This window comes from Dermacentor silvarum, chromosome 1, assembly GCF_013339745.2.
Source record: "Dermacentor silvarum isolate Dsil-2018 chromosome 1, BIME_Dsil_1.4, whole genome shotgun sequence".
Taxonomy (NCBI): Eukaryota; Metazoa; Arthropoda; class Arachnida; order Ixodida; family Ixodidae; genus Dermacentor; species Dermacentor silvarum.
Window position 1 is genome coordinate 427,627,935 of NC_051154.1, and position 26,150 is coordinate 427,654,084.

Genomic DNA, 26,150 nt, shown 5'->3' on the forward strand with positions numbered 1-26,150 from the left:
AGGAAAAACATTATCGGACTTTACTGACTTTTTGGCCGTGGTCCGGCCTTCATCAAGAGTCTTGATATCCTGGCTACGGAGGTCGCATTTCGATGGTGGCGAAATGCGAAAACACCCATGTACTTAGATTTAGGTGCACGTTAAAGAACCCCAGGTGGTCAAAATTTCCGGAGTCCCCCACTACGGCGTGCCTCATTATCAGATCGTGGTTTTGGCACGTAAAAGCCCATAACTTATTTTTTAATTTTTAAGAGTCTTGATGAAGGCCGGACCACGGCCGAAACGTCAGTAAAGTAGTGTTGTGTTTTTCCTACGTGCTTCTATTTTTTGAACTATATATATTCGTGGCTTCATGGTCGGTTGGCTTTATAGGCTCGTGTGTATATGTATACCTCAGGAAATGTGACCACACACGAGTGACGAACCGCACGTTTCAGTACTGGCAACAGCGACACGACAGAAGTGTCATGGTCCTTACGGCTATAGACAGCTTTCACAGTGTAATGTTAGAAGCATCACCGCCAGCTAATCTACACTAATCGGTAAATTACAACGACATGAACTGTCCCGTGGCTTTCTGATGCACCACTACATGGCCAAGATTTCTAATCTTGCACACGTGCACCGAAAGGCATTGGAAAGTCGACGGGAGGAAGGCCGCCGGGGTAGCTTAATGTGAAAACATTGCATGCGTTATCTTGAATGTGTGGGTTCAACTTTCACTTGCGGCAAGATTTATTTTCATTCACTGTAATTTTCGTTGTTATTTCTACAATTCAAATCAAAATAACAGTTGCAACAGTGGTCGCAATAGCAAAATCAAAGCGATTAATTAGCAATGACTATCATTCACACTTTAGATTTAATTGCCGTTCCTATAGACTTTCTGAGCTTTATTTTATACAAAATAATGTCTTTCATTGGATTATACAAGCTCAGTGCCCCCAGTGTGGTGGCTTAGTGCGTATGTAGCGGCCGTGGTTGCTTAGTGGCTATGGAGTTGAGCTGCTAAGTGGGAGGTCACGGAATTGAATCCCGGCCACGGCGGCCGCATTTCGATGTGGGCGAATTGCAAAAACAACCGTGAACTTAGATTCAGGTACATGTTAACGAAACCCAGGTTTTTCAAAATAAGCCGGAGTCCCCCTATGGAGTGCCTCATAATGAAAGGGTGGTTTTGGCACGTTAAACCCCATAGTTTTGTTAGAGCGTAGGTTTTTCTGTTGCTGAGCACGCTGTCGCGCATTCGATAGGAGGTCTTCACCGGGCGGTTGGCTTTGCCGCTCGACTAGGGATGCCTCCTTCCTTTTCTCTTCTTTTATTCCCCTCCCCTCTCCCCAGTGCTGTGCTGTTGAGCTGTCCTCATAGCTAGAGACAGTTTGGGCGCTGCACCTTTCTCTTCATTTTCCTTCCTTTAAAAGTCACATATTACTACTAATACATTCTATACCGAGCAGCGGCACTTGCGTTCCTGTCGATGCGGGATGCAGAAATGCTCGCCTACCGTAGTTTTGGCGTATACGGATAAGAACATCTTGTAGGAAGTAAGTAAGACGAGGCACTCGGAATGCCGCCTCCTATTGGTAACTCCAGCAGCCGTTGCTTGTGCTGGCAACGTTGTCCGAATAAACAAATATGGCTACGACATCCAGGTTCACGGTGGATCTTTCGCTTGGTGCTGTGCTGAAGTTTATCGTTTGTGGCGTAGAATCTGGTGTTTACTCGAAGCCAAAAGTATACTTGCTGCCGATTACCTTATTTTGATCGATCTCAAGAACTTGAGCGACAAAACCACGCAAACACGCGGTCTGCTTAGCGAGCCGCATCAGTCTTTTTAAAGAAAAAAAGTCTTTCAAGCGAGCCGGAGGATTAAAATGGGAAGTATTTGTGCATGGCGTACCAACGAAAGGTACAAGCACTTGTTCGCGGCATTTCTCTACTGCTATAGGTACGATACTTGACTGTTTTTGACCGTCATATAAGCAACACCCCACCGCGACTCGTGGTGCCATATCTCATCTATAGCATCCCACAGTTTATAGGCAGTAACGTCGGACGTGCCTTCCGAAATGAAATACCGATATTGTGCACTGAAAGAACGAGGATAAAAATTGTTATCTGGTCAGTGTGTCTAGGGACAAAAACAAAATGAGAGTTCCGCTTGCGAGTCGGGGTGCAGCTTGCTCTTTATAATTAGCTGATCCGTGTATTAAGGTAGTCTGCCTCTGATGACTGACGCTTGTCCGTGCTCGCAGTACACAGTGTTCAAGGTAGGGTCCAGGCTTGGGAACACATGCAGCAGACACCCAACGCCAGTAGGAATTCTGAAACTCCGGTGAAACGTGAGATGTAAATAACAACCAATCGGACGAATTTGCGTTTCTACCTACAGTTTGCCGAAATATAGTGAGGGTTTTCTTTTGAGAAAACCCTCGCTGCGTGACTGCGTGACTTGGAAACAAATTGAACCAGTTGTAAAGTGATTTAGTTGTGTGCACAGACGCTGAAAGGAAACTAGGGGCGCTGTGGGTAGGTCGAATGCGCCAAATCTGGAAGGAGCGCTGTTTGCAGTTACTCCTAAATTTCTTGCGAGCATTCATAGTGAAATATTTAGCGCACACAATCGACAAGGACACAGTCAAGGGGGACACACGAGCGCTTACTCACAACTATTTATTTTCGGAAAGATACAGAACATAAATACCCCAGTTATCTGCACTGAGAATGTGCAACAAGAGTCGTCAGTATAAACAGAAACAGATTAAAAACAGATAAAAAAGGTTCAAGCAGTATTCAAAAATGCAAATTCTTTGTCAGTAATTGCAACCGATGGTTGACTTATGCATTTTTCAGCACACTTTTTGATATGGAACGCTTCTGTTATTTCACGTGTTAGTTTGTTTTTATCCGAAAAAAAATGTCAATGTGAAAAAATAACGGATCACAATGACATAGATTACAGTGGTTCGGCAAGTGTGAATGATTTCTCTCATTCTCTCGGTAAAGAAAATCATTCACAGTTGTCGAACCACTGTAATCTATGTAATTATTATCTGGTATTTTTTCACACTGACCTTTTGTTTTCAGATAAAAACAAACTAACGCGTGAAATAACAAAAGCGTTCCATATCAAAAAGTGCGCTGATATATCAAAAAGCGTGCTGAAAATGCATAAGTTAACCATCGGTTGCAATTACTGACAAACAACTTGCATGTTTGAATACTGGTTGAACCTTTTTATGTGTTTTTAAACTGTTTCTGTTTATGCTGACGACTCTTGTTGCACATGCTCAGTGCAGATAGCTGGGGTATTTATGTTCTGTATCTTTCCGAAAATAAACATGTGTGAGTAAGCGCTCGTGTGTCCCCCTTCACTGTGTCATCGTCGATTGTGCGCGCTAAATATTTCACTATGAATTCGTACCAACTCGCCCAACTATCAGTTCTGCTGCAGTTCTTGCGAGCAAATAAGCTGACAACTCACTGAGCTGAATGAGAAAACAGCATCAGCATCTTACACCACTCAACTAAATCATGCTATCAAAAAATATCCCGCCTTAAGGCATAGTATGTGTCATGCTCAATTTCAGACCTTCCGAGCTAGTTATCGTTCCTGCTACCGCTGCCTGCGGACAAAAGTACATTACCGAGAATATTCCTGCTGTTTAAGACATTAGTAACACTAATGCCTGGGGCAGAAAACTAAACAAACTAAATGAAGCTTAAGCGCACACAACTAATTTATTAAAGCACCTGCCTAAACAAAGTGTACTCCGCGATTTGAAGCGCAACCAAGATATTTAATACATATGTGAAAAGAAAGCATTTGTTTACTCATCGGGAGGAAAGAAGTCGTCCCGAGTGAAGTATCTCGAACAAACCAGCTTAGTGTAAGTACCATTTTTCCCAATGCGTCAAATTCTTGTTCATATCGGTCTCCGATGCGCATCATGTGCTTCTTTAGGGAAACGATGAAATAATAATTGCTGTATTTCTACCGCGATGTCACGTATAATGGTACACGGTGAAATTCTTTCGACATCCGTTTTTGTCTCTTCTTTTTCCGGCTTGTACGCGGCGGCATCACGAAGACTTGAGAACTACGAGGCAACGTTGCAGCGCACGCTGTAATGTGAAAACCCGAGGCCAAGCCTAGATCGGCTGGTTCTCGTCACGGCCGCTAGGGAGCAAACGTATAGTTGGCGTCGCGAATAGCCCGTGAGATTCCTTGGGACACGACAACAGAACACGCGACTTCAGCTGCCGGTAGTTGTTGGCCTGTGGCCCACTAAAGCGTTTATAGTATTCGTGCAGTATACAGGTCTTCATAGGACTCCTTAAATAGCGTTTGCGCAAGTGTAGACGGAACTCGGACATGTGTGAATGTGTGTTTTCTTTTTACTCTTTTCTCACTCGATTTCTTTTTGACCTACGGCTATTTTTTCTTGGTCGCATGCCAAGCCTTTTGCTAGGCTAACCTCGCCAGAAAGCACAGAAACGGGCATAGTAATGAATAAATTCCGCCCACAACCGGAACTTATCTCAACATAATACAAGTGTTGCGCATGACATGCTCACGACCCAGCTAAATATCCAAGGACCCTCTAAAGAAAATGTCAGAAGCGGTAAGAGTGCTCTCCTTTAGAATCCATCCGGACAGTAGAACGAACCGATTGCATCTGAGCGCTTCGCTTCAACAGGCCGAACATATCTTAAGTACGTGTCTTAGGTCCTTGCATAGAGGTCGAAAACGGCCAGTCAACGTTGGAGTAAAATTGCAGGCGGAGGAAGGAACTCTTGTTTTACCCGAGTTCTTGCTTTGTTGCGTTGTATCCTTCGCTCACCTGAATGCGCTGCCACCCTTTGAAAATTATTTCCTGACGTAAATTCAGCAAACTTCGCAACGTGTCTCTCATGCGCTCGTATACCGGTGGTTGTAACGCGCGCACGTTTCTCAGTGTCAACGGTGATAGTCTTAACTCAGGTGGAGGGGGCATTACGCGACGGATCGACCAGCATCAGCCAACTGGAACGTTTATGCCATGAAAGCGCACTTCGACGCATCACTCTAAGCCCGGTCGGATTTAGCTCTGCGCATTTGCTTTCCGCGCTCATTCGCTAGTCATCTTTCAATGTGAAGCCGTGGAAAAAGCCGAAAGCCCTTCGTGTGCAGCGAGAGTTGAAAGCGTGGGGTGGCAAAACTAGTGCAAGCAGCAACGAGAACCAGTTTATGCTGCGCGTCATTAGAGTTCCGAGAACACGGAGTTGCGTATAGATCACTGGTGGAGGAGGATAACTGCCGGCTAGAAGCGTGGAAACAAGCTGTGGCTCTGAATGCTGCGGGGACTAACGACGAAAATCGGCTAACTTTTGCGATCTCCTGAAAGCATCAACGTGGCAACGTTGTCTTGTTTCTTTATTTTTTAGGAGAGGACATCCTGGCACGTGTTATATTTTTGTAAAAAGGGAAAACTCACCAAGCATTACCATTCGTGATACAAAAGAAAGGTAGAGAGAAGAAAGATAGGGAACTACTGACAGCTGGGCGAGTTGGTACTCGTTCATTATAACTGTGCAATTAACACGGGCACTGAGAAAAGACGACACAGGCGCAAGCTTCTGTTTTTTTTTTTTCCACAATTGATGACTTGCGAAATTCTGCACGCCCTCTACAAAATTTGTTTGGAAAACAAGGGGCTTTCGCAATCGGTGATATTTGACAGCTTCTATGCGAGCTGAGTTGGGCTGAGTCACTTGCGCTTCACGATATAGCGATAGCGCAGCCTATAAAACAGGCGCTCTTCACTGCTGGTCAGTCGCTTATGCTGTCTCAAGATAAACAGGAAAAAAAAAAAGCGTCAGCGCCTATCTACGACGACTATCTACGCCTTTTATACGACGACTCATTCCCTTTTTTAGAAAATGGTAGAACAGATAACGTCCAGATAAGCACCTTTGGTTGGAAAATACATTTTCGCGCATGCGCATAATATTTTTGCAAATGATAAATTTTTTTACTGTTAGGGTATTCCTTGTGCTTTTCAGTTCCCCAACCAGGGTGATCATGCGACGATGAAGTACTTAAGTGTTACTATTTCCTGAAATAAACTAGTTGAGAGTTCACGCTTGTGTCATCCGTTCTTCCCTGGTCCCCATGTTGTTTCGCACTTATAATTAAACACAGGATGGTCAACCAGATACGAGTTTCTGGTTTGCTACCCTGCTCTGGGGTGGAAGAAATAGGGGTTGTGAAGTTGTCCGCTTGGCAGATTTGCACAATGTTTCTTGTTCAAAAAGAGGAGAAACGTACGTTACAGTATGCTTGCATTTATATTTATCATGTTTGTCCGCAACTGCTGCCGTGTCGAGTAGCGTTTCCTTGCTTTCTTACGTAGCATTTTCCCTCTACCGCGCTTACCCCATGCATGCGAGCTGTTACGAGCGACGAGTGGCAGAGCTGTTATTCACTCGTTTCGTGTCTGGGTCGCTTCTATCGACCTCCTCTTTTTATCTCTTGTCTACCATTCTATCTACCTGTTGCGCGTTAGTATAAAGGTAAGTGCTGCAGCTTGCTGCAGTGAGAGCGACGCTTCTGCGCGAGTTCATGACAAGTCGTGTTTTGTTTGACAAGAGTGCTTTTCTTTCAAGGCACGTTTGGTAAGTTACATTCATTATTATTCATTTCTCTGAGGATATTTTGGAACAACTTTGAGTTTTAGGAACGTTCTCTTAGGCAGAGGTCAGTGTTGGTTTCTTCTGATCATGGTAGAGGCCGATAAATTTTCGAGTTAATTTGATGTTTGCTTTCAGGAAAACGTGACAGCTGAGCGCTCGAGAAAGGATAGCGTCAGTGGTTTTTTTTCGGAGAGATATGTAGATAGTTCGTGTGAGCTTCCGTTAAACTAAGACTTTCTTTTCGGATTTCGCCAGTTGTGAAAATAACGCTGTATCAGGTTAGATACTGATTATTCTGCAGACTACTTCACCTGATTTTATAAATAGCCGGATGGTTGTTCCCGCACGCACGTAGAGAGTACCACGCCTTAGAAACGGGCTGCGCGGATCGCTTTTAGTAATGGTATACTCTACTGATTTCTTCTCTCTTCGACGTATTATGTAAGGGTATGTCTAAGGCTGTGCGTGTCTGGGGGGTTGGCATAAAACATGCCAATTACCAGAAAGATGCATGGCTTGATTAGAAAACCAAGTGCAGTGTCGTCCACGAGAAGAGCATGATCGAACGGATGGCTTTAATTTGTAGCTTACATATATTTAAATTTTATGCGTGGCATACTTGGCACGTCTAAGCACAAATTTTATGAATGTCCCATTGAGACTGACAAGTTGTGCAATGTACGTCCGAAGTACAATTTTTTTAGACGTTTTATGAACATCTAAAAATATGTCCACTGTACGTCTAAAGTATAAGCCAAATTGACGTTCAGTGGACATTTAAAGCTTTTGCACCATTTAAGTCACATAGACGTATCCATCGATATATGTTCCGCATGTGCATGTTTGCATCAATCCAGTACGTCTATGGAATATTTGCGGTTATCTGGGTACATAAAGAAAAAATACCGATCATGGTTTGCTTCACTTAGAGACTTATAAGATAAGCACTAAACAAAAAGACAGCAGCGAACGAAAAACTTCAGAAAAGCAGCAACGCAAATACTAAAAAATTATGGGGTTTTACGTGCCAAAACCACGATCTGATTATGAGGCACGCCGTAGTAAGGGACTCCGGAAATTTGGACCACCTGGGGTTCTTTAACGTGCACCTAAATCTAAGTACACGGGTGTTTTCGCATTTCGCCGGGTTTGATCCCGCGACCTTGTGCTCCACAGCCCTACACCATAGCCACTGAGCAACCACGGCAGGTAACACCGCAAATACTAACCAAAACAACAAGCACACACTCACGTACAAACGCATCGACACAAAAGTGAATAAACAGATCTCGCGCTTGGCCTTAAAGTATTGTATTGATTTTGCCTTTAGGCGCACCTGCTTTTTCGGGTCTGCTGGAGTAATCTAGCTACGTAGCATATCTAGATTAAGACATTTCATACAGGTTGCCGGGTATGAGTTTCGTTCAGAGTAAATAGAGCGGAGGGGTGGCCTTGATTAAAAACCAGTACTAATTCGCCAAACTCTGTGGAAGCGCCCATGGTGAGTGTTTCTTTCTTCGCTATTTGTGGAGAACCAAATTTTAGAAAAAGAAAAAGCACTGAGGAAGGCTGGTAGCATGTGCTTTAATTTGTGATGATAGCGAATCATTGCAAAGCTCAGTGCGCGCCTTGAGCTACAGCAATGAATTAACGTGACCATCACCTCGCTTGTCAACCAACACGATTTTTTTTAATCGGGCACGTCAGCGTAAGTGGGCGAAAAATTACTATTGAAAGACTAAGCAAGAATAATGTTAATGCTAACTCATCGAGCGTACTGTACATTAAACTAAGCTTTCACCAAGCAGAGGCATAAAGCTACTCCAGTTGGTTTATGGTTTCCGCGACTACGCGAAAATGTTTGAATAACGAAGATCAAAGGCTTGCAGAACATCGCTTACCCGTCTTTTTGGAGAATCGAAAGAAACAGGCGTACACCACAGTGCTGTGATCCTGCGACATAGCCACCTCTTCATCCGAATTCATCTTCCTCAGTAGTTTCTTGATGGTTGGTCTTAACCGGCCGTGGTTGCTTAGTGGCTATGGTGTTGGGCTGCTGAGCACGAGGTCGCGGGATCGAATCTTGGCCAAGGCGGCCTCATTTCGATGGGGGCGAAATGCGAAAACACCCATGTACTTAGACTTAGGTGCACCTTAACGAACCCCAGGTAGTCCAGATTTCCGGAGTCCCCCACTACGGCGTGCCTTATAATCAGATCGTGGTTTTGGCACGAAAAAAGCCATAATTTAATTTTTAATGGTCGGTCTTCGACTGATAGTTGTCGAGAAAGCCAAAGATAAGCGCTTTAAATTGTTTGCTACAATAAAAGTTGTTTTATTTCTTTATTGTATAAGTTATAAAAACACTGCAACAGAAGCAACAGTCGGCACATTTCAGTTTGTAAATTTTATAATTTAAAGTTTGTTAAAACAACCGTCCGCCTGTCAGGACAGTGCGGAATTTGAAACGAAAGTAGCGGTTGCTTTCCGGTGGTTGCATGAGTCACCGGCCGCTTCTACATCTCTGTTTATGGCTTCCAATTACATTCGTCGCACCAGGTAGCCGATGGTGATTACGGTGACACGCTCGACCACTGATGGGGGTATGAAAAGATGAATTGAAATATTATCGGTGTGTTGTCTTAAGTTTGCTACGCATTTTGCATTGTCGGGGACCCTCGTTAAACTCAGTGTACTGCGAAACGAGCCCTTGGTGTCACCCTGAAAATCCCAGATAGTGGCCTTTGTGTATAGTATATAATGCAGCCATCATTTGAACGAGCGAGTCTCACTTTTGATAGTTTATAGAAATCTGCGCGGTGTATTTTCCTGCCATAATGTCGCTTACGCGAGGAAAGTGTGGTGATGTTTCCCATCAAAAGACTGAGTGAAGGAGCTGCAAAACACAACGATCTTTCCAAGGGGCTTCTATTGGCAAGGATAAGTTTCACAGATATGTGTTTCTTACCTGCAGTTTTAACAGAAATGTGTTGATATAGCAAAAGTTTAAAATCGCCTCTTAAGTGCGCGCGGACAACGCGGTGTCACAACTCCGCGGAGATCATCGGTCCGCCCAAGAAGGGGCAAACGAGGTGGCTGCAGTTTGGTGTCCCATTTTTGAAAGATGTGAATGTGCAGGTATCAGATAGTATCTATATATAAATACTGAAATAAAATAAGTCTTCAAATGACCATAAGGCACACGGATTGCTTTACAAACAAGTAAAACAAAGAACAACGGAGAGCCATGAAATGCGCGAGTAGCTATGATGGCATGAGTTACTTCAACGGTTTAATAAAGACATGTAGAAAAAATACTGACCATGAAAACGTGACAACTGATTGTAAATACAGAACCATAGAGGAATTACGAATGCATGAAGTCATGAATTCAAGCTTGGCGTTACGGCATATTGTCCAGGGAAAAGACGCCGTCAGAGCGAGGTAGAAGGCTGGCTGTCTTCCGCAGTTGCTTATTCTCTTGGCGAGGGCTAGCGATGTTGCTAAGTAGCCGCATGTCCAATTAGGAATGGGTTTCGAGTCTGCAAAGGGGGTGCGCTACCGGTACCGAGATTTGCGTAACTGCAGGTTTTTGCAAAGCTGAATGAACAGCTTCTACAGAGGAGCTTACCACCCCCCCCCCCCTCCCCATCAGTCCATCTATAATAAATGTATTTGGGGTGCATTTTCCATTATGTCATTTCGCGCTAAGTGACAGGGGAGGGGTTCCCTTTGAGGAGTTCACGCTTGGCGATGAGCTTCGCCCTTTTGCTCGGACATAGTTCCAGTATTAACGGCATCCCAACGGGGCCCCGAACAATCAAAACAGACAGCACATACACCTGATGCTTGAGGTGACCATACGCACAAAAATGTAAAACCCAACAAGTACATTGAGGTCTGATGTCCGTGCTGGAGTCGTTGAGCTTAGAGAGGTACTTGGTAGCACATCAACACTAGAAACAATTGACCAATTTACCATAACTCTGTATATGATGATAATGATTTATTGACATCCCCTCTGAAACGGGAGCGCGACAAATAGTCACCTAGCCTGTTTGATTTAATCAGGTATACTATACATGTTCGTTATCTAGCATTTTTGTATACCTCTCATTATTCTTTTTCTTTTTGAAAAATTTACCTTGTACCGCTACCTACAATTTTAAGAGATCAGGTCATATCCATCTTTTCCCTCCTTTTTTTTGACCAATACTCTAATCGTCTCTTGCTTATCTCTGCGGCTGATCGGTTGATGTTTCCTTCCACTTTAAACCCAAGCGCTTCTGGAAGTTGCACGTTACCTACGGTTCTCGCTGGGTGGATCCCGTCGCATTTCATTAGGATGTGCTGAGTGGTCTCTGGATCTTTACTGCAGCATACACATGCCTCATCTAGTTCCAAATACTTGCTCCGGTATGTTTTGGTCCTCAGGCAACCAGCTCGAGTCTCAAATAGCAAGGCTGTCGTACAAAATTTGTGCTGTCGTTCAAAATTTTCCTTGTAATTTCTTTCTTTTCATTCTTGTAAATCTCCATTGTCCTTTTTGTTTCCATTCTTAGCATCCAATTCAGGGTCTACATTTCTCTCACTTTCTTTCTGATGACTCCTGGTTGTCTATTTACAGTTTCGATTATCCTGTACTTCGTTGCCAACTTCATTGACGTCTTCCTGAATTCTGTGTCCACGCTTTTCATGTAGAAATACTTGTGCACTTTCGCCGCCCATTTATTTTCATCCATGTTCCAGAGTCTTTCTTCAAAACTAATCTTGCTCTGTGCTTCTTTGACTTCAAACGCGGCCCAACCCATGTCACCCTGCACTGCCTCATTTGTGGTTTTACCGTGGGTTCCCAAAGCCAACCGGCCTACTGATCGTTGGTTAACTTCCAAGCCAGACATGATATCGATTTTAAGCATAGAATGGCATTTGCGAATGTTAGCGCTGGCACCATTACTCCATTCCAGATTCCACGCACCACCTCATACTTAATGTGGCCCCGCAGTGATCTGTGTTGCCTGATTGCTGCATTCCTTCCCCTTTATTTTCAGATTATCTTGGTGGTTGTTTGAGTAATTCTTTCCTTCGTTTACGTGTACGCCGAGGTACTTATATTGCTTCACTATGGGTATTGCTGTTGAATTGACACCACGAAGTTACTCGTGTGTTCATTAAAGATCATAATTCCTGATTTCTCTGTGCTAAACTTAAGGCCTAGATTTGTCGCTGAATTCCCACAGATATTCGCAAGTATCTGTAAATCTTTTTTATTGTCCGCTATTAGCACAATGTCGTCTGCGTACATCAGTCCGGGGACCTTCTGTTGCACCATTTGTCCATTGCGCATGTAGGATAAATCAAAACCTAATTCGCTGTTTTCCAGTCGTCTTTCTATACCCTTGACGTAAAGCGTGAACAACAATGGTGACAGAGGGCATCCTTGCTTCAATCCTTGATGAATTCCCACCATTTCATTTCCTTTTCGACCTTCCCATACAAATTGTACTTGGTTGTCTCTGTATATCTCCCTCAGCAGCTCCACAATATCGTCATCGATGCCGTCGGGGTTAGGAATATCCCATAGCAATTCCCTGTCTACGTTGTCATAGGCTCCTTTAATATCTAGAAATGCTACCTATAAAGGTCTATTCTGAGCTTCTGAGATCTCTATGCACTGAGTTAGTGCAAACGCATTATCATCTAAGCGTCTGCCTGGCCTGAAGACATTCTGTAGTTGCCCCAATATATCGTTTTTCTCCACCCACTTCGACAGTTCTAATTTTATTACTTGCATTGCCATTCTATATATGACTGACGTTAATGTAACTGGCCTGTACGAGCTCGTCTTATCCCTATTTCCGTTGCCTTTGCAGTTGAGGTTAATCTTGCTTTCGCGTGAACCCACCGCAATTGTCTTCGTTCTAATCACTTCCTCTATGGCGTGTTTCGTGGTTCGACGTGTTTCGACTTTTCGTGCTAGTAATCTCCGCCAGTTCGAATAAGCTAGCTCAAGGCGAAAAATGATGCTAGCTGCCGCTTGCAATTTTTAAGAATTCCGGAAAGCAAAAGTGATCACAAAAGTGATCACTGGGATGATCTGTACATGATCCCCTCGATACTTTCGCTCTTCCTATGGCACTCAAAAGCCGCCGCTTCAGCGGTGACTTTTCCATTCAGGAATGAAATAGCACTAAGTAATATTTATTTCATCCCGTCGTAGAAAATTTCGCAACTTCACTGCATGAAATAATATAGCGCAGCTTTCGACCCTGATTACCGATTCACCACAGTAGTGTATTAAAGGCGCGTTCGGTACCCACTCGTCGTTTGCTTAAAATACAGAGGAAACAGCGGTGAGGTGTCATGGTGGTAAAACATGTGTAATGCATATATATTTGCACATTTGAGCCGCTTTACTTAACCCTTAGAAAAGCGGATAAGAGTGGTCGGATCCCTACAGTTTCTATAGTACGGGTTGCCTGGGTTTATTTCGATAGCTGGTTTATAAATGTTGATAAACGTTGTTAGAGGAAACTCTACGCGTATAAGCACTGATTTAGAAAGCATCTAGTTTACGCGCAAAAACACTGATGCACACCACTGGCAACTGAGCCAGGTGATTGTTTACGCTGCTGTACCAAAGGCATCCTTACTTTTTTTACCGTTTACTATAAGAGCTAGACAGTGCATCTCGCCAACTAGAAATGTGTCAGAAGAACACCTATAGATGCGCCTATCTACAGAATCACATTTCATTAAGGGGTGCGCCAATGAGTGTGACTGCCAGCCATCGGAAATGTTGACGTAGGCATTAGCGCTGGCGGCACCAAGCCTTGTTACCGCTTCGCGTTTCTTGTGTGCGCACCGTACGAAGTGAAGTGTGGTTGACTTCAAATACGGCCACAACGGAACTATAAGTTTCCATTGTCCTAACTGCATACTCTTTAGTTCAGGTCCACCGGTAGCGGGAGCTCGAACTCGTCGGATCAGCTATAGGCCTAGCCTCCGCTAAAGGAATTGACATCGAATTTAATTAAATAAATATATAAATATATACAAGCAAAATAAACAAATGCCAGTACAAGCGCAGGCTCTGTGGCTATCGCGTCGTCGGTTCGCTTAGATACCGATGGCATGGAGACCGATCATACGATGATCGGCACATTCATTTCGGCGCCACGGAAACTTGTCACACTATAAAACGACTCACGGTCGTCTGTTGCGCCGTTTTAGGCCGAGTTTGATAAAATGGTATCTGTGCGACATGGTCTGCCGACTAATCGCCGATCGTTGGTGTCGTCAGTGTTTTGTCGCTATTGAGTCGGGCCAGCGTGACCGCGCGTTAAACGAGTACGTGCGGTTCAGCATGCATGCAACCGGCAACTAAAAAAGGCGGACGCTTTAGGAAGGCTAGGCCATCAACATGTTGCTTAATAATGAAGTGTGGCCCCAGATTCACGTAAGGCAATTTCGATATATTTGCTTACCATCAATGAAGGGCGGTTACTGTGTGTCGCTCACGTTTTGTTCGCAGTGCAGTCCGGACGAAGCACGCCGTTTGCGCTTTTTAAGGTTGAGTTGCAGCTGTGTTCTTCTCGCGTTGTTGCTAACGCATTGACGCATAAGTCAAATTCCGAAGTGGTATATACGGCACGGTTCTTTGCTACAGTACGCGTCTGTGTTCATCCCAGATCACTGGGATGACCTTTCTACAGACTCCGAAATCGGGGGCGCATGCACGAACCCTTCTAAATGTTTTGCAACTACACTGTTAGGGGTAATTGCGCATGCGTCGCCGTAAAGTGCAGAAGGCGGCTTCACGTGCATGGCGACACTGTTCTCGTAGACGCAGCACTAGGCGGGCTAAACTACGGCGACAAACACTACTTTAAACACCATCGTCTTTAGACCAAGGTGAAACGAGATCACTTGATCAAGTTCGTTGTCACCACCTGTGAGCCGAAATGTGTAGATCCGGTATCAGAACGAAATTTGCTTTTCTAACCTCTGACCTCACCTTTCGTGGAAGCCTCAGAGGAACGCACGCGCATGCTTGTTTGTGGGTAACATTCTTCCGGGGCCTTCCGCGCAGTCTAGACTGTATTTTACTCTGGTAATTTTTATTTGGAAATATTCAGGACAAAAGCATATTATCAGATGAAGAGAGATTATGGGGTGTTACGTGCCAAAACCACGATCTGATTATGAGGTGCGCCATAGTAGGGGACTCCGGATTAATTTTGGCCTCCGGGGGTTTCTTTAACGTGCCCCCAACGCACGGGATACGGTCATTTTCGCATTTCGCCCCCCATCGAAATGCGGCCGCCGCAGCCGGGATTACATCCCGCGACCTCGAACTTAGCTAAAGCACAAGACCATAGCCACTAAACCACCACGGCGGGGTGTTTCACGTTCTGCAGCTACTCACGATATAATGTCTGACACTTAACGACATCTGTAGTAATAAATGTATTTATTTTTTAGGTATACTGTCAATCCCATGGGCGCGATTATTACAGGAGTTGGTGTACAATAGGGACAGTATGCAGGTACACTCATTCTTCTGAAAACGCTCTAAAATTAATGCCACACAAAAACTTTGTCACTTTGGTGGGAGCACAGGCAGTATACATTTCTCAATTTCCTCTACAAACTAATGTTGGCTGCTCTACATGAAATTGGTCAAGTGCGTTCCATTACATTATTACTTGATTGAAAAAAGAAAAACGAAACGTATTGTTATTGCAAAAATATTCTTTGAACATTGAGTCGTGCTTTTGGCGCACTTCCCTTATTCCTTTATGTTAACAAAAGCTACGGCATTGGTTTTGTAGTGACCATTCAGCAATTGATAAAGAAACTTCAGGGGATATATCTTTGCTCTACCGCGCAGTGTAGCTAGCCACGCGCGATGCAGAGTAGGTGAATCGGTTCGCTTGTAGCGGTTAAGGATGAATCTCATCGCCTTGCGCTGGACAATCTCAATAGCAGAAATGATTGTATTTGTGAACGGAAACCACGTTATGTTCGAATATGCCAATAGTGGCCTGATAAACGTGACGTATGACAAGTGCTTGGTTTCTCGAGTTGCATTGCGCAGAGTTTGTTTAAGGAAAAATAACTTATTCATTGCCTTTTTTGACACGTGCTGCACTTGCGCTGTACAGCTAAGGTCAGATGTTATTGAAACTTCTAGGTATTTGTACTGAGTTACAGCCTAAAGGGTTAGGTCGTTAAATCAGTATGGGAATGAAAGTTTACATTTCTTCTTAGTTATAGTCATTGCGACAGTTTTTTCAGTGTTAGCTACCATCTGCAAGTTTTGACACCACTGGGGTACTTTGTTCAGGGAATTATCGAGGGCGACTTGATCTTTACGGTCTTTAATTTCACTGTAGAGCATGCAATCGTCCGCGAATAACATAATTTTAACGTCACCTGTTTCTACAATATCGTCCATGAATAACAGAAACAAGAGTGGAGCCAAAACAGACCCCTGCGGGATACCCGAAAGGACCCTGATAGTGTCAGAGCAAGGGCCATTGTATTGCACAAACTGGTAGCGAGCTGAAAAGTAATGTCTAATCCAGTCCACAATCGGCCCATTTCCAAGTTTATCTATAACTTTAGAGATGAGTTTAGTATTTGACACACGGTCAAAGGCCTTTGAGAAGTGAAAAAAAATATACCAATTTGTGAGAGGTTACTAATGGCTAGCGCAAAGTCATGGGTTGTCTCAACAAGTTGGGTGACTATAGATAATCCACTTCTGAAACCACGCAGAGAAATGGAGATCAGGTTCTTTTCTTCCACATATTTTGTTATTAATTTTAAAATAATGTGGTCAACAATTTTAGAACTAGTACAAGTGAGAGAAATTGGTCTCCAGTTTGACGTGACTGATATGTTGCCGGACTTGTACACTGGTATTACGTTGGCAATTTTCCAGTCCCTGGGAAGACGGCAATCGCGAATTGATTTCATGAATATGAGACGGAGGTATTTGCTAACTGGTTCAGAATAGCCTTTGAAGAGGCTGTTCGGTGTTTCGTCTGGGCCATTACTTTTCTTTTCCCCAAGATTTAAGAGCAGTGAAAGAATTCCAGATGCTGTGATTTCAAAAGACGGTAGTGCTTCAACTTGGTCCCTGCAACCAGGGCATGCCTGCATCATCACGCTATTGTCACCGTAAACAATTAAGTGGAAGTAAGAATTGAAAAGATTTGCCTTTATCTTCCCTTCTGTCAGCGGTAAAGTGGTTTGGGTTGAGCAGTTACTCCACATGTAGCGCCAGAATTTATCAGGCGAGTTTTTGATAAAGCTGTGTATTGTGTGTCCGAAAAAGTGGTGTTTCGCATTCCGTATCTTGCCTTTTAACACCGACGTGAGCGATGCTATCTGAGAGCTGGTGTTTCCTTGTATGTTTCTGGACTTTCTTACTCGTGTCATTTTGCGCTTTAAATGAATTATTTCGCGACTAGTCCACTGATTGTGCTTTTTTTGCAGTATTTTTCCGTGAGGGAATAATGTTAGCTATACAATATATGACACGGTTTTTAAACTTTGACCACACTTTATCTATGCCTGCGCTACTATTTGAACTAAGATCTGAGAAGTCAGAATATGCATGTCAAAGGTAGGTCATTAATGCGGCATCATCTGCTTTATTGAAAGAGAGTATAAGCTTTACCGAGCCTCGTTGACGAAGGGGAGCTGATAAAGGCAAGGTGCACAAAACGGTTTTGTGATCATAAATTGCATCGGCTGTTTGAATACGTGCGTTGTCAGCTGAAAAGTAAGCACTCACAAATTCTAAGTATAACACAGAACAAGATGCTCCTTGCACCAGAGTAGGTGGAACAACGAGTTGGGTGAGTATAAGTCTAAACATGAAGTCTATTATAATGTCGTTGTACAGGTATCCCGGACTCAGCGAGAGCCATTTTTTATCGGGGAGGTTAAAATCTCCCGCCATGATTATCCTGCCACCGAGCATGTGCGAATTCAGGTAGTCAAAAGATGGTGCAGATACGTAGCTACAGCATTCGGGGGCCTATAAACGGCGCCAACGTGTATGACACCATGATTAAGATAAAGCTTACACCAGATTGACTGAACACATCTCACGCCCGGCATGACAGAATAATCAATTCCCTGGCGCAAGAGTAATGCAACGCCTCCTCCTCTGGTATCTCTATCTTTGCGAACGATCGCGCAGCTCAGCGGCACGATTTCATGGTCGTATATAGCTGCATTCAACCACGCTTCGGTCACAGTGACAATATAATATAAGAATCTTTATTTCTCCCTTTCCACAGAATACAGAACGAGAGCGGACGTAAGGTTAAAAGCCGCATGCAGCGGCTTGAGAGAACCCCATTACGCCCCTCATGACAGTATGGCGAGGAAACAGCTTAGTTATGACAAACGCAGAGGAATACTGAAAACATTGGAATACATTCTGAATATGCGAATGTACAAGGGCAAAAACACTTAGAGTAGGGATCAGTAAGAAAATATACGTACAATATTGAGAACAGCCTTAGTGCGTTTGTTAACATTGTGTGGTTTAACAAACAATAACGCAACATGCAAAAAAACAGAATGCAACGTTATATCGTTGCGCAATTAGTGTTTTGCCGCTGCTGCACTAATGAATAAGATAACCCATCGATTAGTGCAGGAGTGGCAAAACACTAATTAACCTATTTTTTGATATTTCTTCCTGTGAGATGTAATTTCGTTCAAGTGTGCTAAGGTAACAGGGAAGTTTATAGGCACTTGATTGAAATCGGTACACAGTCCGACAAAACGGTGTAGAACAAGTGGTGCAAAGGCGTACATTGTACATGGGCACATGGCTTTGAAGGTGGAATAGTGTCAACACATCTGCGTTGATTGTTCTAATAGCATTCTTGTACTTAAGAATTAACCTGAAGGCGTAAAGATTAGGCACTTGATTGATGTTAAACTCGGAATAATAATTTTCTGTGTGGGCATAGCATGGTATGTTAACAACCAACCTTTCCGCACGTTTCTGAGTAATAATAACCTTGGAGAAATTATGCTTCGCACTTGTGCCCCAGACAGTGTGGCAATAGTTAAGTAATGGAACTAAGAATGCGTTGTAGATTAACAGTTTAATTCTTGTTGATAGCAGATACCGTTATCGACTTAGCACCCCATTCACTTTTTTTCTTTTTTGATCGTATGTTATTAATTTGGGCATCCCAATTAAGCGATTCCGAGAAGATTACTCCCAGACATTTAATACTACGCACGATTTCAATATAGTTGTCCCCAAACCTAAACATAATATCTTTTACAACTTTGTTTTTTGCTCGAAATACAATGGCTTTAGTTTTGCTTGTGTTCACCTTTAGGTAATTTTCCAGCGACCACTGACACATGTATTGCAAAAACTCATTACCTGTAGAGGATAAGTCATTTTCTCTTCTAACCGCAACGAGCACCGTAAGGTCATCAGCGTAGGCAGTAAGGTTCACCGGTAGCATATCAGGTTTCAACGCCAACAAAATAGCTTCCAACAGGTCCGCCTTATTCGTGAGACTTCGCGCATTAACATTCAGGAGCGTTAAGGACATTGCCACCGGGAAGACCGGGCTACTGGCAGTTCGTTTTCATTTAATTTGACAATAATCTTACGGCCATCATCCCAAATATAAAGGCAACCCTTGATCTGAACCTTGTCATAAATCACTCTAACCTTTGAATCAGTCTAAAAATTAACAGATACTTGCCAAATTATGACGTTTCGCCGAGACAGTCATGATCAGACCAACGGAAGTGTTTCTTTGCATCCTCCTAGAAGTCTAGTTAAGATTGTGCATAGCAGGGGCTCTGCTTAATTGGTCTTGTCAACAAAAGGAATGCGTCATCCTTCTAATCTGTTTCTGCAGTTTGCATTCGGAGTCCTCCTTCCACATAGAACTCATTATACCTGCCTGTGCTCGTGGCTTTCCACTTCCAAATTACTTCGCGTGTGTGCGTGGGCCTGTCTTTCTTCGCAAACTGGTCAGGTGGAAAAGCATTAGGGGTGTTGTTTTTATAGTAAAGGAGTAATTATCCACACTGTCACTGTCACGCTTACCTGCATTTCCGAACGATGAAAGCCTGTGTGCGTAGCTAGAAGTGCTACGTAGCACGGTGTGTTTTCGGCCATAGAAACTGAAGTGTGAATGTTTCTTTTACAAATGCTCGCTGTAAGAGGTGCGGATGAAATATGTCAACATTTTTTATGTACCAGAAGCACTGTAGAAAACAATGAACATAGTGGTGTTCTCTGCGTGAGGCATCTTGAGCCGACTCCCCGAGAACAGGCACCTTAAGCTTATAGCAGCAGCCTTAAATAAATTATGTGGTTTTAAATTCCAAAACCACTATATTTTATGAAGCACGCCGTATTGCGTACTTTATAATCATGAGCAAGCCGTATTAGGGGACTCCGATATAATTTAGACCAGCTGGGGTTCTTTAACGTTGACTTAAATCTAAGTACACTGGTGTTTTCGCATTTCGCCCCCATTGAAATGTGGCCGCCCTGGCCGGGATTCAATCCCGCGACCTCGTGCTTAGCTGCTCAACACCATAGCAACTAAGCAACCACGGCGGGTCGCAGCAGCCTTCAAACAGAGTGTACGCGTAAACATGGTTCATTAAACATCTAGTGGGACTATGAGGGAACACATTGAATACATATAGCGAATAGGGTTTCCAGCTTATATATGCGCCCCGCCCGCTGCAACATCTTAACGCTTGCCTGCTGCCTGTCTTATTCCTCTAAGCCGCTTAAGCGCAATGAAAATGCCATCGGATGAAAGGGGCTCCAACTAACTGCAAAAATTGTCAAGAAAACCGAAAGCGCACGAAGTACTTTGCCAAAGGATGTTGCTTTGTAGCGGAGGGAAGGTCGCAGCAAAACACAGCATTAGTTGGGCCACGGAGAGATCGCGTAGCGATTCCACGCCAGAGCCCCGCTAATGCGATACTCTCTTGGCACCAGATGGCTGCCGCTTCGACCAGACGCTTGGACCAGATGCTTTTATTCCAATAGCATTCTTCACCCACTTTCACTTATCTATCCATGGCCGGATCCAACCGTATTCATTTCACGCCACCTTGAGTCGCTGGCTATGAGCGAACTGTGTATGTGTGACTAAGTATGTGCCACCAAGTATTTGTCACTGGCTGTCTACGGCTCTTCAATGTTCCTCTTTGTTGACAACTTGGGTAACTTGGTTAGTGCAACTGGGTATGCGCTCCTTTCATAAAAATCATCAGAACCTATAAAACGTATCACGATCAATTACGCACTCGTTATAAGGTAGATGGCTAATCGCTTTAACGTAGCCAATCATCTCCAACAGATGGATGCCGCAAATGTTTTCATTAAGGAATGATCGCCGAGCTTGCATTAAACCCTGTTTCTAGAAGCGCCTCAGCGATCGCTAGGATCATAAGTCCACAACTATTTCGGAACTCGGCGAGCCGCCTATTACATTGGATTGCGTCATAGCACACTGCGTTGTATGCGACAATAACTCCCGCACAGAGAGAAGGGTGGCGACCACAGTTCTCGGGCAATGGCGAGTCTATAAAGACACGGTTGAACTTTTTTACTCGTATCCTTCACTTTCTAGTTTTTGGGACCTCTCTGATTTTCTCATGAAGTGAGTGAGTGAGTGAAATAACTTTATTGAGGTCCAGAGAAGACGCAGGGGACACCCCGCGCCACCCGGCTAGTCCCACGTAGGGACCGGCAAGCCGAACTTGACGGCCCGATCGCGGGCACTCTGGATGGCCAGGGTTTGATCGTTGAGTTCGGGGCTGCCCAAAAGCGCAGCCCACCTATCCTCGCTGAAGGCGGGGCCGATGGCTTCACACTCCCACAACACATGGGTAAATGTTGCCGTTAGTCCACAGGCAGGGCAGTCCGCACTGGGATACCTTTCAGGGTATATAGCGTGAAGAACCGCAAGGCTAGGATACGCACGAGCTTGTAAAAGTCGAAGGGTCACCGCCCGCGCCCTGCATAAGGCAGGGTGCGGGAGGGGGAATACCCGTCTTGACAGATAATAATGCTTAGTGATCTCATTATACGTCATCAATGGTTCCCCGCAGGGTAGGGGGACTGCGGAGGCGGCGCGGTCAGTGAGTCCTCGCGCGGCCTCGTGCGCGCTCTCGTTAGGGTTAGAGGGAGAGCCCTCAATCGACCCCAAGTGAGCGGGAAACCAAATGAGAGAATGCGGAGAGATACTTTTCAAGCTTTGGAGAATGCGAAGGGCCTGAGGGGAGACCATCCCGGTTTCGTAGGCCTTAATGGCCGCCTTGGAATCGCTATATATTACCTCTCTGCGACCATCGAGCACAGCCAGCGCGATTGCAACCTGTTCGGCTACAAATGGCTTCGAAGTGCGTACTGTAGCGCAGCAAGTGATCTTGGAATTAGAGTCGACGATGGAGACGGCGAACGCCTCTTGTTGGACATATGCCGCGGCATCCACGAAGCTTGCCTCAATGTGGTTGTTACGGACATAATCGAGTAGAGCTCTACCCCTGGCCCGACGTCTGCCGACGTTGTGTGCGGGGTGCATATTGCGGGGAATGGGCGCGATGTGTAGTTGAGATCTGATGTCGCTGGGAATGCGCACGGCGTCGGGGCAATGGTCGACAGGGTAGAGGTCCATCTCATCGAGTATCTTGCGGCCCGCCGGGGTGCCGGATAGCCTGAGCAGCTGTGAACGCTCTTGCGCCTCTATTATTTCTTCGAGCGTGTTGTGCACTCCGAGATTTAACAGGTATTCGGTGTGAGTGCTCACAGGTAAGCCGAGGGCAAGCTTGAAGACCTTTCTGATGAGGGAGTTTAACTTGTTCCTCTCTGCAACATGCCAATTATGCATGGCTGCCGAGTATGAAAGGTGGCAGAGCACAAAAGCATGTATAATGCGGATGAGATTGTCCTCCTTGATTCCCCGGTGCCTGTTGGCGATCCTCCGGATGAGGCCGAGAGCACTCTCCGTTTTGGCGATGATCCTTCTGAGTGCGGCACCATTGGCACCGTTCTCATGAAGTGACAGATGAACGAGATGGAAATGATGAGATGACATTGTATGAGTTGAAAACGAGATGATGTTGGATCCTCATCTCATTGTCATGCCATCATTGTCATTGCGCAGTCATCATGTCACCATGGTCGTTCCATCGTTCTCATTTTGTCGTCGTTATTCCGATGTCATCACACTTTTGTGAACATACCGTCATCATTGCTTCCGCGTCATGCGTGCATTAGATATGCTCATGTTTCCTGATGTGTTTGCCGATGAAAATACGTCCGACTTGGTCACTCTATTCTTCTAAACAGTTGCTAAACAAAAACCGCCTTCTTCGTAAACACCAAGAATAGCTTCGCCTAAATGAATTCCCAAAGCCTGTGTAATCTGCGCATTTTTTCTCGCATTCTGACTATAGCTACAATAATAGCATAACACCAATCATTATGTCGCTGTGAGACTTAAAATTGCGAGACAATGTTAAGGGAGTCAACGCACTCACGTGCAAATTTCTCGGTGCGAATTGCCGCGGTCCTGATTTCAGTACGTGCAGCACCTTTATGGGTCTTTACGAAGAAAGAGCTCACAAACGTAGCAGCTGAGCTTTTACGAGATAACCGTGAAAATCCGAGATATGTTTGTGAATGGTGCACTGCATTTTCTCTAGAAATTCACTGAGTGTCCGGGTTAACTTTAGCTCAAACATTGGGATAACGCTGCAATGCACGCATTGGGGCAAACACTACATATCATTGTCCATCTTGGAATTAAAAAAAACAAAAAAGTTGCTGCAACAAAACATTGAAAATTAAATTCTGAGGTTTAGCGTGCCAAACCACGATTTGATATGAGGCACGGAGTGAGGGACTCGGGATAAATTTTGAACAGTAAAGGGCCCTTCACCAGGTCTGACCATTTTGAGCTCACAATCGGAGTGCATACAATGTGCGCTGAAGATTGTGTCAGCAATGTATTACACCGCTACACGCCGCGAAGACAGCTGAAATGTCAAACCATACGCCATGCGCACGTCTCCTCGCGGGGACCGCGCTCGCATCCGGAGAGTCCATGTACAGTCAACCACAAAATATTACAGACCATGAAATGTGAGAAAAAGCTAAATATTTCCCCAGACTCACAAGGCAGTCTGGTATTTGCATCTCGGGTCTCGACTAGAATATGCTAACAACATAGTCGTATGCAGTTTTAATGGCTGCTGATACAGGCTGCTCGAGAATTTAACGTTTCCAGAGATCCCGTGGTCCGTAAACGTTTGGGGTTGACTATACGTTTCGCAAGTGCTCCTTCGCAAATGGCAGTGCTGGCCATGTTACTTGCAGTGACACCTGACTTCGAGAGTTCTTTACGCCAACATCAGTTATTTATTTGATCGGTCGCTTCAATAGCTGAAATTAAGTTTAGAGAAACAAGAAAACATACAACCCGAATACCAGCGTGTCTTTGTTTTACTTCGTACCGTGCAAGAGAGATGTACTTCTGTTTCGTCTGCTTGTTCCCACGTCGTGCAGTCGCGCTCGCAGAGAACGAAAGTTTGACATTTCCTAACGTGTTCCAGCGCGCGGTCGCACTCTTTCATTCGCTCGAGTATGCATCAGCCGTCATGTGGCACTCACTAGTGCCCGTAAAAATGTCGCAACTTCCTCCATGCTCTGTTATCTGTTGCAAGCCCAGTGATCGGCCAGGACGCATTTCTCATATGCTGCCTGGAGATAAAAGGCTGCGCCTTGCCTGATCAGCTTCTCCAAATCTGCACGCACTGAGGGGTCCATTTCGCTAAAGCAGCCGAATAACAACGCAGGTGTTCTCGTGCACAGCTACCAAGATCGTGGACAGAGCGAAGATAAACAAGCACAACAGCTCAAGGGCGACACCATCACAGGAAGTGCGTCGCGCGACAAAAGCACGAAAAAAAAAAGAAAAGAAGGCGGGGACCGTGACGTGTGCATGACGCGATCCGCCGCCTCCGGTATGGGAGAACGCAGGCAAGGAATATATTGCTAGCGGAGGCTAGAGGGGATAACTGGCGAGGTTGTAGATGTTGGCAGTGAAGCTCGCCTCCTGAAATCATGGATTCGCGACACTTCAAATGCACGTCTCTCTATCCCCCTCCCCTCTCTCTCTCTCTCCCTTCTTTCTATTCCCCTCATCATTTCGCCCAGCATAGGGTAGGCCACCGGACCCTTGGCTGGCTAACATCCATGCCTTCCTTTTATCTCTCTTTCTCCAGCGTATAGCCAAATTTGCTATTTGGCCCGGTGAGGGGCCATTTAACGTGCACCCTCTGCATGGAACACGGTTGTTCTTGCATTTCACCCCATCGAAATGCGGCCGCCGCGGCCGGGATTCGATCCCATGCCTTCAGATAATGGCTATGGCGCAACGCCATAGCCCCTACGCCACCACAGTGGGTCTGTCACCAAAACTGACTAACTATTCTAACATAACACCCATAATAAGAAAATGTATTACACAGCGCAAGAACGATTGTGTACTTAACTTTACGTGCACGCTAAAGAAACTCAGTTGGTTATTCCTGAGCCCTCCAACACAGTGTCTCTGGTAGCCTCAGTAATGTTATGGGATGCTAAACACCATGAATCAGTCAACATGATGAGAAATTAGAAAAAACGGATTATTTTCTCGGCATGGAGACTTCTTCACACATGCACATTGGAAAAATAAGAGGGAGAGCGAAAGAAAACAAAAAACGTGGTCTGATTCTGCGATCTGATACTAGACTTAAAGCGCAATAACGGAAGACAACCGAAGCAAAACCGATCTCGCATGCAGAAATGCATCCAAAACTCCGGCGAAGCGCAGTTACCCGAGATAGAAGTCACGGCTTCTTTTTTTTATTTTTCCTGTCAAAGACATCACTTCCGGCTCCAGTGAAAATTTCCCGCAGCCCATGTGCCCAATCCTTACAGCCTCTAGATACTGGAACGAGCCCGAGCTGCTGTGCCAGGGCTGACGGCCTTGAACTCAGGATTGATTACAATCAACACTCTAAAGTAACGCTTTTCAGCATATCTAAAATCAAGAAGGGGGCAAACTGATGGAATAGTGCACTCTTATTTGAGCGTTACAAATAGGGAGCCATTCTTTGGCGTCTTATCTTTGTTTAGAACTTTTATACTTTTTCGCACAGATATTTTAAATAGTACTATCAAAGCGGTCAGGTTCTCCAGTACAAGTGTACAAAGCTTCAATCAGAAATGTACAATCAGTAATGTATGACCACTTAGGTAGAGCAATGACTTCTAAAAATTCACTGCAAAGCCTCAAAGGGCAATTTCAAAATTTCTCATCAACGCCCCAGTTGCATCCACAACTTGGGAATTTCTGCAAGATACGGCCTCCAACGCTAACTTTCTTCTGGCTGGG